The sequence below is a fragment of the Pongo pygmaeus genome, chromosome Y, assembly GCF_028885625.2.
Source record: "Pongo pygmaeus isolate AG05252 chromosome Y, NHGRI_mPonPyg2-v2.0_pri, whole genome shotgun sequence".
In the NCBI taxonomy this organism is placed as follows: Eukaryota; Metazoa; Chordata; class Mammalia; order Primates; family Hominidae; genus Pongo; species Pongo pygmaeus.
This window is the reverse complement of record NC_072397.2, coordinates 31,382,684-31,399,702: the sequence shown is the minus strand read 5'-3', so window position 1 is coordinate 31,399,702 and position 17,019 is coordinate 31,382,684. Positions and strand designations below refer to the sequence as shown.

At 36.4% G+C, this 17,019-nt stretch overlaps 1 pseudogene; it reads right to left on the bottom strand.

The window, feature by feature from the left end:
* Positions 1–14,295: 14,295 nt before the first annotated feature.
* On the bottom strand, positions 14,296–14,772 carry LOC129025909 (testis-specific XK-related protein, Y-linked-like; annotated as a pseudogene).
* Positions 14,773–17,019: the final 2,247 nt, after the last annotated feature.

Genomic DNA, 17,019 nt, shown 5'->3' with positions numbered 1-17,019 from the left:
TGCGATGGGCGGAGGAGTGGGATAGTGGAGCCACAGAAGAACAAGGTGAGGAGCTGGCAGTGGTGACTGGGAGCGAGAGTTTGATTCTTGTTTGTTGTGGGATAGTTTTATGCAGTGTTAATCTTTTTTGTAGTTTCCGATCTTTCTGAACCTATATATTTATATTTATCTCAAATTTTTGAAAGTTGTTATTATTCATTTGAATATGCTGTATATAACTTCCTTTTGCTGAACTCTTTCATGAATATTGCTAAATCTTAGATTTTCTTATTTAAGGTAATTCTGTATATCTGGTAAATGTTCTTCATTCTTTTTGATTGTTTTTCTGTTTTGTTCTTTGTGAATTTCTTAATAACCTCTGTTAATTTACTTTTCTTTTCTTTTTTCTTTTTCTTTTTTTTTCTTTTTTTTTTTTTTAGACAAAGCCTCTCTGTGTTGCCCAGGCTGGAGTTCAATGACACCACATTGACTCCCTGAAAAATCAAGGTTTCACCATGATGTCCAGACTGGTCTTGAACTGCTAACCTCAAGTGATCAACCCATTTCAGCCTCCCAAAGTGCTGTGATTACAGGCCTGAGCCTGCACACCTGGCCCTAATAACTCATTTTACAGCTCACTGATTCTTTATTCTGTTTGATCTATTCTGCTGTTGAAAGCTTTCTGAATTTTAAACTTCAACTCGTATATTTCTCAGTTCTGGGACTTTTTTTATTTTTAAATAATTTCAGTCCATTTCTAAAAATTTCTTTCAGAAGTGTATCAGTTCCTTTTCTGTGTTGTTTTAGAGATCTGAGTTTCCTGAAAACTGATACCTTGAATTCTTGATCCAATAAACACTGATAGCCGTCTCATTAATTGGCATTGGTCAATGGTTTATGTTTTGTCCATTTAGGGAGGTTATAATTTCCTGTTTGGTATTATTTCTTGTAGTTGTACATCTATATCTCTTTATTGAAGGAGTAGTTATTTACTTTATTGTTTTCTCTGTCTTATTTTGCATTTTGAGCTTTCTTTAAGACATAAGTATTGTGGGGTATTGTTTGCTTGATTTTGGCTAGGTCAGTGCCTCTGTTTTGGCAGTAGATGATGCCTTAAGCCCAGGTTTATCACGGCTCTAACAAACTTTGAAACACTGCCAGTCTCTTATCTGAGAGATTTTGAAAGGGATATCCTAAGAGTGTGGGAAGGCTCTCCATAGGCTTGTGATCAAGGAAATTATGCACTATACCTCCTACCTTATGGTAATGCTGTACAGGCACTCAGGGTTGACATCTCCTGTGACTGAGATATCCAGGCTGGAGATGGTAGTCCTGCCTTTCTACTTCATGCCTGGTTGTCCTCAGGTTTTTTTTTTTTTTTTTTTTTTTTCTCTTTTCAGCACTCACAGGGCTTCCTTGGGTGAAGACAAGAATAAGTCTCCTGCCAGGGAATCCACAGTGATGGGGAATCTGTCTATCCACTTCAACTTTATTTTGTTCTGTGTAGTAACTAAGAGTCGGAGGAGTTTTTTTTTTTCTTTTTTCTTTTTTTAATGTGAATACAGATGAGTATTTTATTTTATTTTATTTTATTTTTTTATTTTATTTTATTATACTTTAAGTTTTAGGGTACATGTGCACAACATGCAGGTTAGTTACGTATGTATACATGTGCCATGCTGGTGTGCTGCACACATTAACTCGTCATTTAGCAATAGGTATATCTCCTAATGCTATCCCTCCCCACTCCCTCCACCCCACAACTGTCCCCAGAGTGTGATGTTCCCCTTCCTGTGTCCATGTGTTCTCATTGTTCAATTCCCACCTATGAGTGAGAACATGTGGTGTTTGGTTTTTTGTCCTTGCTATAGTTTGCTGAGAATAATGATTTCCAATTTCATCCATGTCCCTACAAACGACATGAACTCATCATTTTTTATGGCTGCATAGTATTCCATGGTGTATATGTGCCACATTTTCTTAATCCAGTCTATCATTGTTGGACAATTGGGTTGGTTCCAATTATTTGCTATTGTGAAAAGTGCTGCAATAAACATTCATGTGTGCATGTGTCTTTATAGCTGCCCACCAACAGTGTAAAAGTGTTCCTATTTCTCCACATCCTCTCCAGCACCTGTTGTTTCCTGACATTTTAATGATCACCATTCTAACTGGTGTGAGATGGTATCTCATTGTGGTTTTGATTTGCATTTCTTTGATGGCCAGTGGGGATGAGCATTTTTTCATGTGTTTTTTGGCTGCATAAATGTCTTCTTTTGAGAAGTGTCTGTTCATGTCCTTCACCCACTTTTTGATGGGGTTGTTTGTTTTTTTCTTGTAAATTTGCCTGAGTTCTTCGTAGATTCTGGATATTAGCCCTTTGTCAGATGAGTAGGTTGCAAAAACTTTCTCCCATTTTGTAGGTTGCCTGTTCACTCTGAGGGTAGTTTCTTTTGCTGTGCAGAAGCTCTTTAGTTTAATTAGATCCCATTTGTCAATTTTGGCTTTTGTTGCCATTGCTTTTGGTGTTTTAGATATGAAGTCCTTATCCATGCCTATGTCCTGAATGGTAATGCCTGGGTTTTTCTCTAGAGTTTTTATGATTTTAGGTCTAACGTTTAAGTCTTTAGTCCATCTTGAATTAATTTTTGTATAAGGTGTAAGGAACGGATCCAGTTTCAGCTTTCTACATATGGCTAGCCAGTTTTCCCAGCACCATTTATTAAATAGGGAATCCTTTCCCCATTGCTTGTTTTTCTCAGGTTTGTCAAAAATCAGATAGTTGTAGATATGTGGCATTATTTCTGAGGGCTCTGTTTTGTTCCATTGATGTATATCTCTGTTTTGGTACCAGTACCATGCTGTTTTGGTTACTGTAGCCTTGTAGTATAGTTTGAAGTCAGGTAACATGATGCCTCCAGCTTTGTTCTTTTGGCTTAGGATTGACTTGGTGATTCGGGCTCTTTTTTGATTCCACATGAACCTTAAAGTAGATTTTTCCAATTCTGTGAAGAAAGTCATTGGTAGTTTGATGGAGATGGCATCAAATCAATAAATTATCTTGGGCAGTGTGGCCATTTTCATGATATTGACTCTTCCTACCCATGAGTATGGGATATTCTTCCATTTGTTTGTATCCTCTTTTATTTTATTGAGCAGTAGTTTGTAGTTCTCCTTGAAGAGGTCCTTCACGTCCCCTGTAAGTTGGATTCCTAGGTATTTTATTCTCTTTGAAGTAATTGTGAAAGGGAGTTCACTGATGATTTGGCTCTCTGTTTGTTATTGGTGTATGAGAATGCTTGTGATTTTTATACATTGATTTTGTATCCTGAGACTTTGCTGAAATTGCTTATCAGCTTGAGGAGATTTTGGGCTGAGACAATGGGGTTTTGTAGATATACAATCATGTCATCTGCAAAAAGGGACAATTTGACTTCCTTTTTTTCCTAATTGAATACTCTTTATTTCCTTCTCCTGCCTAATTGCCCTGACCAGAACTTCCAACACTGTGTTGAATAGGAGTGGTGAGATTGGGCTTCCCTGTCTTGTGCCAGTTTTCAAAAGGAATGCTTTCCATGTTTGCCCATTCAGTATGATATTGGCTGTGGGTTTGTCATAGATGGCTCTTATTATTTTCAGATACGTCCCATCAATACCTAATTTACTGAGAGTTTTCAGCATGAAGTGTTGTTGAATTTTGTCAAAGGCCTTTTCTGCATCTATTTAGATAATCATGTGGTTTTTGCCTTTTATTCTGTTTATATGCTTGATTACATTTATTGATTTGCATATACTGAACAAGCCTTGCATCCCGGAGATGAAGCCCACTTGATCATGGTGGATAAGCTTTTTGATGTGCTGCTGGATTTGGTTTGCCAGTATTTTATTGAGGATTTTTGTATCAATATTCATCAAGGTTATTGGTCTAAAATTCTCTTTTTTGGTTGTGTCTCTGCTCAGCTTTAGTATCAGGATGATAACAGCAGATATTGGTGAACTGCAAATGCTGCTGTCTGATTGTTCCTCTAGAAGTTTTGTCTCAGAGGAGTACTTGGCCATGTGAGGTGTCAGTCTGCCCCTACTGGGGGGTGCCTCCCTGTTAGACTGCTTGGGGTTAGAGGTCAGGGACTCACTTGAGGAGACAGTCTGCCCATTCTCAGATCTCCAGCTGCGTGCAGGGAGAACCACTGCTCTCTTCAAAGCTGTCAGACAGGGACATTTAAGTCTGCAGAGGTTACTGCTGTATTTTTGTTTGTCTGTGCCATGCCCCCAGAGGTGGAGCCTAGAGAGGCAGGCAGGTCTCCTTGAGCTGTGTTGAACTCCACCCTGTTCAAGCTTTCTGACTGCTTTCTTTACCTTAGCCAGCCTGGGCAATGGCATGCGACCCTTCCCTAGCTTCGCTGCCACCTTGCAGTTTGATCTCAGACTGCTGTGCTAGCAATCAGGGAGACTCCATGGGCATAGGACCCTCTGAGCAAGGTGTGGGATATAATCTCCTGGTGCACTGTTTTTTAAGCCCATCAGAAAAGCGCAATATTAGGGTGGGAGTGAACCGATTTTCCAGGTGCCAGCTGTCACCCCTTTCTTTGACAAGGAAAGGGAACTCCCTGACCCCTTGCACTTCCTGAGTAAGGCAATGCCTTGCCTTGCCTTGCCTTGGCTCGTGCACAGTGGGCTGCACCCACTGCCTTGCACCCACTGTCTGGCACTCCCTAGTGAGATGAACCCGGTAACTCATATCGAAATGCAGAAATCACCCTTCTTCTGTGTCACTCATGCTGGGAGATGTAGAGCGGAATCTTTCCTTATTCGGCCATCTTGCCTACCAAACTTTTTTCTTTTTTTTCACACTTGGTTGTCAGCAGAATAGGGGACAAGTGTCATGAATATAAAAGGTCAAATTTTTTACACTTTGCCTGGTTTCTTCACTTCTCTGTCACCCTAGGAGCAGCCTCATTCTCAATTTTGATCTCTGCTTTATTGATGGTGATAATCTCAGCACTGTATACTCAGTTTTTCTGTGGGTGTTCTTTGGGGGTTAGGCTTGGAGGCAATTGATGGCAGCTTCCTTTACTATGCCATATTTTTTATAAAAGTACTCTACTCTAGTTTAAACTTTTTCTGCTTCTTTTTGTATACATTTATGTTATAAATTTTACATTTCTTCTTTTTTATTTATATGTTTACACATATATATTTCTCAAAATTGATTTAGTGCATTTCAAAAGCTTTAGTATGTTTTAATTTTCCTTTTATTTGTGAAAATTATTTAATTCCTTGCAGATTCTTCAGTTAACCATAGGTTGTTGAAGAGTGTGTTTATTAGTTTCCAAACAATATGTATTTTTTCAGTTTTTAGAAAATGAGACTCAGTCAGGTGTGGTGGTCATGGTTATAATCCCAGCACTTTGACAGGCTGAAGTGGGTTTATCACCTGAGGTCAGGAGTTTGAGACTAGCCTCCTCAATACAGTGAAACTCCCTCTCCACTAAAACTGCAAAAATTAGCCTAGCATGGTGGTGTGTGCCTGTAGTCCCAGCTACTCAGGAGTATGAGGCAGGAGAATTGCTTGAACATGAAAGGTTTTGGTGAGTCGAGATCACACCACTGAATTCCAGCCTGGGTGACAGAGTGAAACTCCAACTTATTTATTTATTTTGTAAAGAAAGAAAGAAAAAAAGAAATAAAGAAAAAAAAGAAAATGGGTCTCTAGTTTTATTCCATTGTGGTTGGAGAAAGCATTATGTGTGATTTCAATTATATTAGATATAATTACACTTGCTTTGTGGACTACCATAAAGTCTATTCTGAAGATAGCTCAGAGAATAACACATAAGCAGTTTAGAAGAATGTGTAGTCAGCTTGTGGACTGTTTTGTATATGTCTGAGAGACTTATTTAGTTTATACTGCTTTTCAAGACCTTTTTTTTTCTTATTGAACTTGGATGTGGTCGCTTCACTCATTATTGAAAGTGGGCTGTTGAAATCTCCAACTATTATTATTATTGCAGAACTGTCTAGCTCCACAAATCTATTTGTTTTTGTTTCACATATTCTGAGGATCTGTTATTAGGTATATATGTAAGTGATATATCTTCTTGATTAGTTAAACAATTTTGATATTTATCTAGTAATTCCACCTCTATTTTGGTTACAGTTTGAGTTATTTTTTCCCTCACTTTTAAAACATTTAAAAAGTTATTCTGCCAGTCTTTGACATTTAACTGGAGTTTATTTGGACTGAAATTAATTGCTGACAAGAATTTAATTTCCTATTTTTGTCCTTTTTTCTACAAGTTTTGTTGTTGTTATATTTCATTCCTCCAAAACTGCTCATATTTACATTTGTTTTTCTGGGGTACAATTCTGACTCCTTCATTTCTCTTCAGTATATTGAACAGTTATTTTCCTATTGGCCATTAATGGCACTATAATTAATATCTGAAATTTATAATAATACAGTGTGAATTACAATAACTGAGTATTGACATACACAAATCATTTTCCTATATTGCTCTCCCTACCTTTCTACTTTTTTTGTCAAAAATTGTTTGTCATACAATATGTAGTAACAACACAGATATGTAATTATTGTTTTATTCTTTGTCATTTCTTCATTTTATTATTGAATTTTATTTTACTTCATTGAGACAGGGTTTCAGTCACATAGGCTAAACATGGTTCACTACAGCCTTGAGCTCCTGGGCGTAAGGGATCCTTCCACCTCAGCCCCTCATGTACCTGTGACAGAAGTGTATGCCACCACAGCTGGCTAATATTGTTGATTTTCTGTAGAGACAGGGTCACGTTTTTTTGCCTTGACTGGTCTCAAACTCCTGGGCTCAAGGAAATCCTCATCTTTGGTTGGGATTACAGTTGTGAGATACTATGCCTTTCCTCTTGTCATTTAAATCCAGTAGAAAAATACAGTTACAGAAACCCCATATACAATAATATTGGCTTTTCTATTTCCTGGTGTAATTACTTTATTGATATTCTTTATTTCATTTCTTGATTTGCACATGAGGTACGGGTTTACTTTCACTCCTTATATGTTTTTATCATGTTTGGTAAGGCTGATCTAGTAGTAATGTACTCTCTTTAATTCTGTTTGCTTGGCAATGCCTTACTTGCTCATAAATTTAAATTTTGGTTTGGACAGATATTGAGTTTATGATTGACTTAATTTTGTTTATTTCAGCACTTTGAAGATCTCATCACAGTGACATTTCCTTAAAGTTCTCTATTTATTTGTCTTCTGTCAATTTCAGTGCATGTGTTTCAGTGTGGATGTCCTTGAGTTTATTCTTCCTGGAGAATTTTTTTTTTTCTTTGGAGATACCTGGATGAGTAGATTTCCATCTATCAACACATTTGTGAAGTTTCAGCCACTGTTTATTCAAATATTCTTTTCCTTCACCTCATATTTCTCTTTTATCAGTGGAACTCCCATTATGAATATGTTGATATTCTTGATGGAATCCCATGGCAACCTTAGTTTTGTTCATTATTCTTGCTTCTCTTTTTGTTTCATACACTGAATAATATCAAACAATCTATCTTCAAGTTGCCTCATTATGCTTTTTGCATGCTCACACAAGCAATTCAATCTTTCTAGTTACAGATTTCATTTTTTAAATAATGTATGTGTATTTATTGGTATTTTCAATTTTGAATCACTGTTCTACTGGGTTCCCTTAGGTCTTTGAGAACATTAAAATGAAGAGAATTGAAAGATTTCCCTAGTTAGTACCATGCCTGGGCTTTCTGAAATAGTTTCTTTTAATCATGTTTTCTTTGAATGTGCTTTTTTGCATTTATCTTTGAATGGCTTTTATTTTATTGTTGAATTTTGAACACTTTGGATATTATTCAGCATATTTAGATAAAAAATTCTTGACCTCCACAATTGCTTAGTTTGTGGGTTGTGTACTTGTTTAAAACTCTTTAAAGCTAGTTTTGTAGTCTGTGTTCTTTGTCATGTATGGCCACTTAACCTGTTTTCTCTCATATTTTTGTTCATATCTTTTCCTTGACACATTAAAAAAAAAATCCAAGGAAGGAAAAGAAAGAGAAGAAAAACTGTCCAGAATTTGCATATGGACTCTTTCAGGAACTCTAGTGTTTAGTACAAAGTCAGGAAAAAGTTAAAAGTTTTGGGGTCTTCTCCATGCATGCATCCAAAAATGGGCATACTTCTATCCGTCTAAATATACCAGTAGGAGTCTGGGTGCGGTGGTTCATATCTGTAATCCCACCAATTTAGAAGGCTTAGGAGAACAAATCACTTGAGCCCAGAATTATGAGACCAGCCTTGACATCATGACAAGATCTCTTCTGTATAAAAGAATACAAAAATAAGCTAGTTTTGGAGGCCCATGCCTGTACTGTGAAATGCTGAGGGGGAAGGATTGGTGGAGTCCAGAGAGGTGAGATGCTCAGGAGGCTAAGTTGGCAAGATCATTTGAACCCAAGGAGGTTGCTGCTGCAGAAGGCCATGATCATGCCACAGGATTCCAATGTGGGCCACAGGGCAAGTTATGTGACTATTTAAAACCAAATCCAATATAAACAGCAATAAACTGTGAGAATTTTTCAAAGGTGATTTTCCTCATCAATTTTCTTTACCAGACTCTTATTTCTAGGCGTTTTGTTTGTGTACTGCTTGACCTGACTCTTATTCCTTGCTACTAGTGGCCCCGACTAGTATATTTCCTTTCCACAAATGTCTCCTGGGAGTCAACTTATGCCCCCAAGAAAGCTCTGAGGTGGGCTAAAGAAAAGCTTCTGAGCTAATATTCTCCAAGGGATCCTCAGACATTTTAAATCACACAACCACAATTATTTGAGATAAGCTCCATATTTCCACACGTGCATCAAAATCTGCATCTAGAATCTAATCTTCCTCACAGTTGTCATGAAGCCAAGGAGTTGGTGATGATGGTCAGTTAAAATGCCACATATTGTCTTGCCCAAACTTAGAGGTCAGGTCTTTCTTCATTAAACACACCCCTGAGTTATGTTATTAGATTCCAGAGCTCCAAAAATCAAGTCTGATGTTGTTTTCTCTTCCTTATAGATCTTCACTTTTAACTCAATTAACTTTAATGACAGCTTAAAATAGAAACTTGGTTAAATCTACCTTGCTTTTTAATGTTCAGAGAGGTTTTTCTCGAGATGTAGTCTCACTTTCTCACCCAGGCCAGAGGGAAGTGGTGCAATCTTGGATCCCTGCAGCCTCTTCCAGGTTCAAGGGATTCTCTTGTCTCAGCTTCCTGAGTAACTGGGGTTACAGGCATGCACCCTCATGCCTAAATAATGTTCTTATTTTTAGTAGAGTAGGGGTTTCACCATGTTGGCCAGACTCATCTCAAACTCTTGCAATGAAGTCATCCACCTCCCTCAGCCTCCCAAAGAGCTGGGACTACAGTCATGGAGCCATCCTGTCCAGACAGTTTTGTAAGATTTTATTTGACACTGCTTCCATCATTATCATGAAAGCCATTCTGTCTTTCATGCCGTAAGAAATGTTTAAGAATATATGTTTCTGTTAGCAACTTTTAAATGATATGATTTTACTATTTTCCAAATTATTAAGAGTTCAGTTACTTCATTTCACAACAGTATGGTAGTTGTTATAAATAATTAAGTTCCATCTTGGGCCAGTTTAATCTCACAGTCCCTAACTAAAGTATTTGAGTGTAAAAATTAACTCTCTAAATAGACTATATAATGTGCAGCTCATATATTATTATTACATTAGTGTTGTTTTATATAATTAAATGTAAGGGTGATATTTTAGGACACTATCCTATTCATCTTGTAGAGTCATACCCTCCTAAGAAGGCAGAATTACACTTGGTAGATGTAGGCATATCAATATAGATTTCAAAAGACACTCTTCAGATTTCACTGGGAAATGAAAACTGAAATGTTACAACTGTTCTGGAAATATGACCCTAACCAGTAAGGAGAAGGCTTGTGACCTCTATGATAAAAGGAATGATAAATAATGAATTACTTGAGATATTTCCACATTTGTTTCCCGTATTGTGTTTTGAATAATAAAAAATGTAAATGACAACTCTAATAATATATTTAAATAAAAAAAAATTTAAATACATTTTAAATTTTAAACATTTATATTTATTTATATGAATTAAATAGTGAGCATACATTTCTTTATTCATATAACAGGCTCTCAAGTATAGAGAAGAATATGTCAAGTTCACACCTCTAAGGGTCTTATAGCTAGGTTGGATAGAAATGGAAGGAGTGAGTGAGAAGATAGCATAAGCTTATCTGCAAGTCAACTAAAATATTGTTTCATAAATATTATATAGACTTAGTATTCAAAAATGTAATACTGAAATTACAAAGTTGTATTATTTATTATAATATTAAACACTTAGAGAGACATTATTATATCTCAAAATTCTAGCTTAAAATGGTGGATATAATAGTAAATAACACTGAAATGGCCCCTCACTTCATAAAGTAACAGTTAATAGTAAAGCAGAAAGGAACAAGAACAGAAAAGAAAAGAGATGTGTTTCATTCGTTGAAAAGTAGAATAATTCTAGACCCTCAATGAAAAATAAATTGATCAGGGTAACACAGAAGAAGGAAGTAAATTAAGATGTTAATACTATCATTTTGGGAACAGTAAATGATGACCTCACCTTTAATGCATAAACAGCAACAAGAAAAAAAATTGTAGGCAGTAGATAATAGATAAAATATTGGTATAGATAAAATATGAAAGAGATGAGGGAAAATAAGTGTATTTGGAATATCCCCAGTTTTTATGTTGTATAGGTGATGCACTTTTGGAAAAAAAATAACAGAAGAGAGAGGCATATAGAAAGTGTAAAGAAGTTCAGGGGAAGTTTTAAATTTGGCTGTCTTAGTCTTGGGGCACTCGTAAGAAAAAAAAAACAATGTATAGAAATTCAGAGATCATATCACTGGTTGAATTCCTTAGAACCACAGATTTAAAACTGAAGAGGCTTTTTTCTCAAAACAACCTCAATAAAAAGCCAGGTGTGATGGTGTGCATCTGTAGTCTCAGCTACTGAGGAGACCAATGCAGGAAAATTGCTTGAGCCCAGCAATTTGAGGCTGTAGTGAGTCAAGGTCTCATTACTGCACTCCAGACTCGGTAACAGGACACTTTCTTAAAAAAGAAAAGGAAAGAAAAAGGGAAGGGAAAAGGGAAAGGAGAAAGGGAAGTAGAAAGAGGTATTCTGTGTAGTTACATTAGTGGTCTAACGAACAGACATCTATGAGATAAAATGAAACAAAACACACTGACAACTAAATAGAGAAATCAGATGAAAGTTGAGTCATGTAATCCAAAGCAAAATAGTATTTCAAGAATGATGGTGTGACTCAGTTTTACAAATACACATGACTGAGTGATATGCAAAAGACAAGTGATACATGGGATTTAGTGACAAGTAGAAGATATGATTCTAAAAACAGGGTAAATTCCTTAAGAAAGGAGAGTTAAGAAAAATAAAATTAAACCTTGTCAGGGCCAACTCTTTCCATGAGTCTTCCTATCACAGGATTTAAATAAATGAGTTGACAGTGGCATATCTAGGACTAAGACAAGCAAGATGTAGATCTAGTAAAGAAAATGATCAAGCCTGGTTTGGTGGCTCACACCTGTAATTGCAGCACTTTGGGAGGCTGAGGCGGTGGATCATTTGAGGTCAGTTTGAGACCAGCCTTGGCAACACAGTGAAACACCATCACAATTAAAAATTCTAAAACTAGCCAAGCGTGGATGTGCATGCCTATAATATCAGATACTCAGGAGGCTGAGGCCGGAGAATCACCTGAATCCAAGAGGCCAAGGTTGCATTGAACCAAGGTTGTGCCAGAGACCTTCTCTCAAAAAAATTAAACTAAACTAAAATAAAAAGAAATGGTCCTGCAGGTAGAATGAAGAAGTAATGGTACAAGGAGACAATAAATAATAAGCAAATCAGTGTTTTAAGAAGCTGGGAAATTCAAAGCAAAGGCAAAGAGGGTCATAACAAGGAGCAGTAAAAAGTACACACAAATCTATACAAGTTTTTTTTTTGGTGGTGATTTCTTAGGAGAAAGAAACACAAAAGAAAGTGTGAAAAAGAAATTTGTCACCATTGCTTTGGTAGAAAGGAAAAAAGGAGAAACACCAACCACAACAAAATAATGTAAATTATACAATGTTAAGCTTTAGTGTTCTTCGTCCCTTCCCATGGTTATTGTTTCCTCAAGAAATAACAGAAGCCAAATATTCAAAATAGAAGAAAACTTTAGCATATATTACTATCTATATATATTAAGCCAAGTTTATTTTAACTGTCATTCTTTTAAAATTTGTATTTTAGATGAAGAAATATAAATATTTATGGGACACAAAGTGATTTTATAATGCATGTATATATTGCAAAATAATTATATTGGGTTATTTACCATATCCATTACCTCACATACATACTATTTCTTTCTTTGAGGTAAGAATATGTAAATTCTAATTTTTAAACAATCTGTATTTTTGAGATAGAGTTTTGCTCCTGTTGCCCAGACTTGAGTGCACTGGTGCAAACTCAGTTCATTTCAACTGCCACCTCCGGAGTTCAAGTTATTGTCTTGCCTCAGCCATTTGAGTAGCTGGGGTGAGAAGTGCATGCAACCAAACCTGGCTAATTCTTATATTTTCAGTAGAGACAGTGTTTCATCGTGTTGGCCAGGCTGGTCTGGAACTCCTGACCTCTAATGATCCTCCCTCTATGGCCACTCAAAGTGCTGGGATTTCAGACATGAGCCACCATGCCTGACCTTCTTTTATTAAACAATTTTGAAGTTGACATTTATTAACTGTGATCACCATTCGGTGCAAAGGATCACCAGAACTTCTTCCTGTCTCACTGAAATTTGTTGTCATTTGATGAACACCTCCCCTTTCTCTATCCACTCCCATCACCACCACACACTCCAATCTCTGACTACTTTTTGTGTGTTTGTAGAAAGAGTCAGGGCCTTGCTGCATTGCCCAGGCTGAAGTACAGTGACACAACTATGGCTCACTGTGGCCTCAAACTTCTGACCTCAAGTTATCCAATCACCTCATCCTCCCATAGTGCTGGAGTGACAGGCATGAGCCACCACATCTGTCATATTCACAGTTTGAATGAGTTCAACTTTTTTAGATTTTACATATAATTGTGATCATTGTATACTTGTCTTTCTATGCCTCTCTTATTACACTGAGCAAAATATCTTCCAATTCCATTCATTTGATCACAAATAAATAAAATATCTTTCTCCTTTTTTTAAGGCTGTATAGTATATCTCCTTCTGTATATGTGCCACACTTTATCTGTTGCTGCATTGATGAGCACTTGGGTTGTTACCGTATCTTGGCTGTTATGAATAACGCTGAGATGAATACAGAAGTGCAGATATCTCATTGACATGCTAATTTTATATCCTTTGAGTACATATTTGGAAGTAGAGTAACTGGATTATGTGGTAATTCTTATTTTTAATTTAATTGTATTTTTGAAAACTCAATTCTATGACCCCAAAAGCACAGACTACAAAAGCACAACAAAAAACAATTGGATCACATTACATCAAACTGAAGTGTTTCTGCACCACAGAGGGAAAAGTGTGAAAAGAAAATGTTCACTGATAATCTATATGCTATATTACAAACACTTATGAAATTAAAGGTATAAGTTCCAAAAATGTACTAGGTGAAAAATGTATTATGGTTATTTTTTCTGCTTAGTTTTTGGAGCCAGATGGAGTTTGGATTTTGTTTTGTTTAATAAGTTGTACAATTATATTTAAGAAAACAAAAATTATTAATGCATAGTCACATTAGAAAAGTCAATTTTATTTGAAACTACTTCTAAGATTTTGTTGTTTATAATTTTTTATGAGTATCTTTATAAAGTCACACTCACCCTCTTTTCTCTATCTTCTGTGAAAGTATATATGGATATAGCATACTCATTTATTGAAAATATCTAACCCTTCTCCATGAGTGATAGTAATTCCTCAGCTGCTTACATTTATTATTTTAATGGAATTTTCTCCAGATGCTTACACTATATCACAGTGCTTCTGGATGATTTTCAGTATCTCCTGGCAATACTTTGACTGACCACATTGGTTGCAAATACTGACAGAAGAGGAGCATAAAGCCAATGGCTACTATGTAGGTTATGATGAGCTACACAGCAGTTATTTAGTCGCAAGACTTCAGTAAAGTGTTTCCTCCAGAGTATCTAAATATCACTATTATTATCACATTTTCTAAAAACTGAAAACTGTAGTGTAGGATTGTATGGCCCACGTTGGCCTCTTATCAATTCCTGATTTGACAGCTGCAGTTTCACTGCTGACCAGCAGGAGAATTGATGGCAGCATATACTAGCATGATTAAGATAAGCATCCATAGTTACCCACCAAGCTGGAATTATTTTCTGTGTTGCTAGGAAGATGAGCTCCACTTTTCCAAAACTCCAGCCATGGTGTCAACAATAACACAAAATATGTGATTAATAGAAAATGTAAGCTCCCCTGTTTCAGAGATGCAGGGAAAAATGACAGTCTCTACATGTGAGATAATCACCAAGGAATGCCATATCAAGATATAGATGAATTTTATCACCTGTAGCTTAATGGCAGCAAAGTCATTGACAGTGTGGATGGCCAGTATGTTGCAGTGAATGGCACTTACACAACTGAGAAGAGGGAATATGCATCAGCAATGCTATTAAAGATAAACATGTAAATGTTAGAGAATAATTTTCATTAGTAATGGCCACTTTCTCTTTTAAACTTGCCATGTTAAGATATATTTCTCCCAACCCACCTCCTTCAGAAAATAATTTACTTACAAAAAGGAAAAAAAAAAACTGTTATCTTTCCATTATCAGGGATTTAGTAAATATCTGCATGCAAAACATATATTACACCTGGGAAAAACAAATAATAAGTGAATACACACATACCCAAATTTATAAATGTATATACACATTCCCTCAAAATAAAATAACTGGAACACAGGAAATTGGATAGAGACATTCATATCTGATGCTATAAGGTGTGACAGCACCTAGAAAGAAGTCTCAATTAAGAACAAATAAAATTACCTGAACTAGATATTGAAAAGGTAGTTTCTTTTTTATGGAAAGTTAGAGTGTAAAGTAGGAAATTACAGTGTAATGGTGATAACAGGAAATCAGAAATAATCTGTGGAGTCCAAGTAAATTCTGGAAGTGGTGCTGCCAGATTTTGCTGAGTGATGGAATACAAGGTGCTAGAGAAGCAGAAAAATTAAAAGTTTTAGAAATTAAGTGATATGTGTGGGCATGTTTTTGTTTGTGTGTATTTAGGTAATTTTATCAGAAACTTTTTAAGATGAAAATTAATTTAATTTTGACATTGTTATCCCAATAACTAGACTAATATGCACAAGGAAGAAAACCAAAATTATGTAGTAGCTGAATAATCAGTTTAAACAATCTTCTACTACATTCAGTTGAAAAAGTAGAAATTCATTTCATGTATACAGGAGGGTTAAAATAACACAGTCTTCATACACAATGAAATGAAGTCAGAAAACAAAAAGAGGCCAAATAGTCTTTACTCATCTAAAGTAATTGTTCATTTTCTAACACTATTTAGAAAATGAATATCAAGAGTCCATTTATTCCTTCAGGAATACCCAAAGAGAAACTCTAAAGCAATAACATTCTTAACTGCATTTATGAGAAATAAGACTGAAAAAAAGAAATGACCTAAAAGTTAAATTTTAGAAAGTAAATTTTAGCTGGCTGTGGTGACTCATACCTGTAACCCTAGCACTTTATCATGCTGAGGTGAGTAGATCACTTGAGCCCAAGAAAAACAACAACAAAACACCAAAAATGTCAGCCAGCCATGGTGGCACTTTCCTGTAGTCTCAACTATTCAGGAGGTGGAGGTGGGAGGCTTGCCTGGGCAAAGGAAGTAGGCATAGTACATTTTGCCTTGGGACTTTTATTTGCCTGTCCCCTTACCCCAGCACTTTATGAGGTTGATACCCAGGGGTAATCATGTAGACCAACGCTGGCAACAGATAAGAAACTATGACCTCAGCAGAATGGAGCTGAGTTCCAGTCAATATTCCTGCTGATTGACTACAGTAACCTCAGGCACCAAATAAAGGTCAGAGGGGAGACCATGGAAGCTACAGGCCTTGAGTGCACCCAGTGCTCAACTGTGTGATGCAGGTGCAACCTTGCACTGAGTCAACATTGTCGGTCAAATTACTCCAGCCATGAAAGTCTGCTCATTAATGTTTCCCTTCATGCTACCAGGGCTGAAGTTATCATAGACTTAAAGACCTTAATTTCCTTCTTCTCCTTGCCCTGAATCTCTGGACAGCCTTACTGTGGAAGAAAGCCTCCAAACAAAGACAAACTACAAACACTGAATTAGGCACCTACATCACTGCATAGACATTGATGCATAGTCACAAGCATTAGGATCAATGAGAGAAATATGATGTCATCAAGTGGTCAAAATAAAGGGCTGTTGGTGACTGACCCAAAAGAAATGGGCATGGACACATGGCCTGACAAGAAATTCAAAATGCTTGTTTTAAGACAATGCAGTGAACTTCAGCAAAACACAGAGAACTCTGAATTTTATCAGAGAAACTTACAGGTGAGATTAAAAAATGGGAGGAAAAAACAAACAGAAATCTTGAAGAATAAAACACAACAAAATAAAAAATGCAATTGACAGCAGTGACTATAGAAGTGGTCAAGCATCAAAACTCAAAGACAGGTCAATTTAAAATGTACAGTCAGAGGAGAAAACATAAATAAGATTCATAAGATTAATGGGATAACCTCCAAAGAGCAAATATATCAGACGGTGGCATTGAAGAGTGTGGTAGAGCTGGGTGTGATGGCTCATGCCTATATCCTCAGCACATTGGGGTCCAAGGTGGGTGGATCATATGTTATCAGGAGCTTGAGAGTAGCA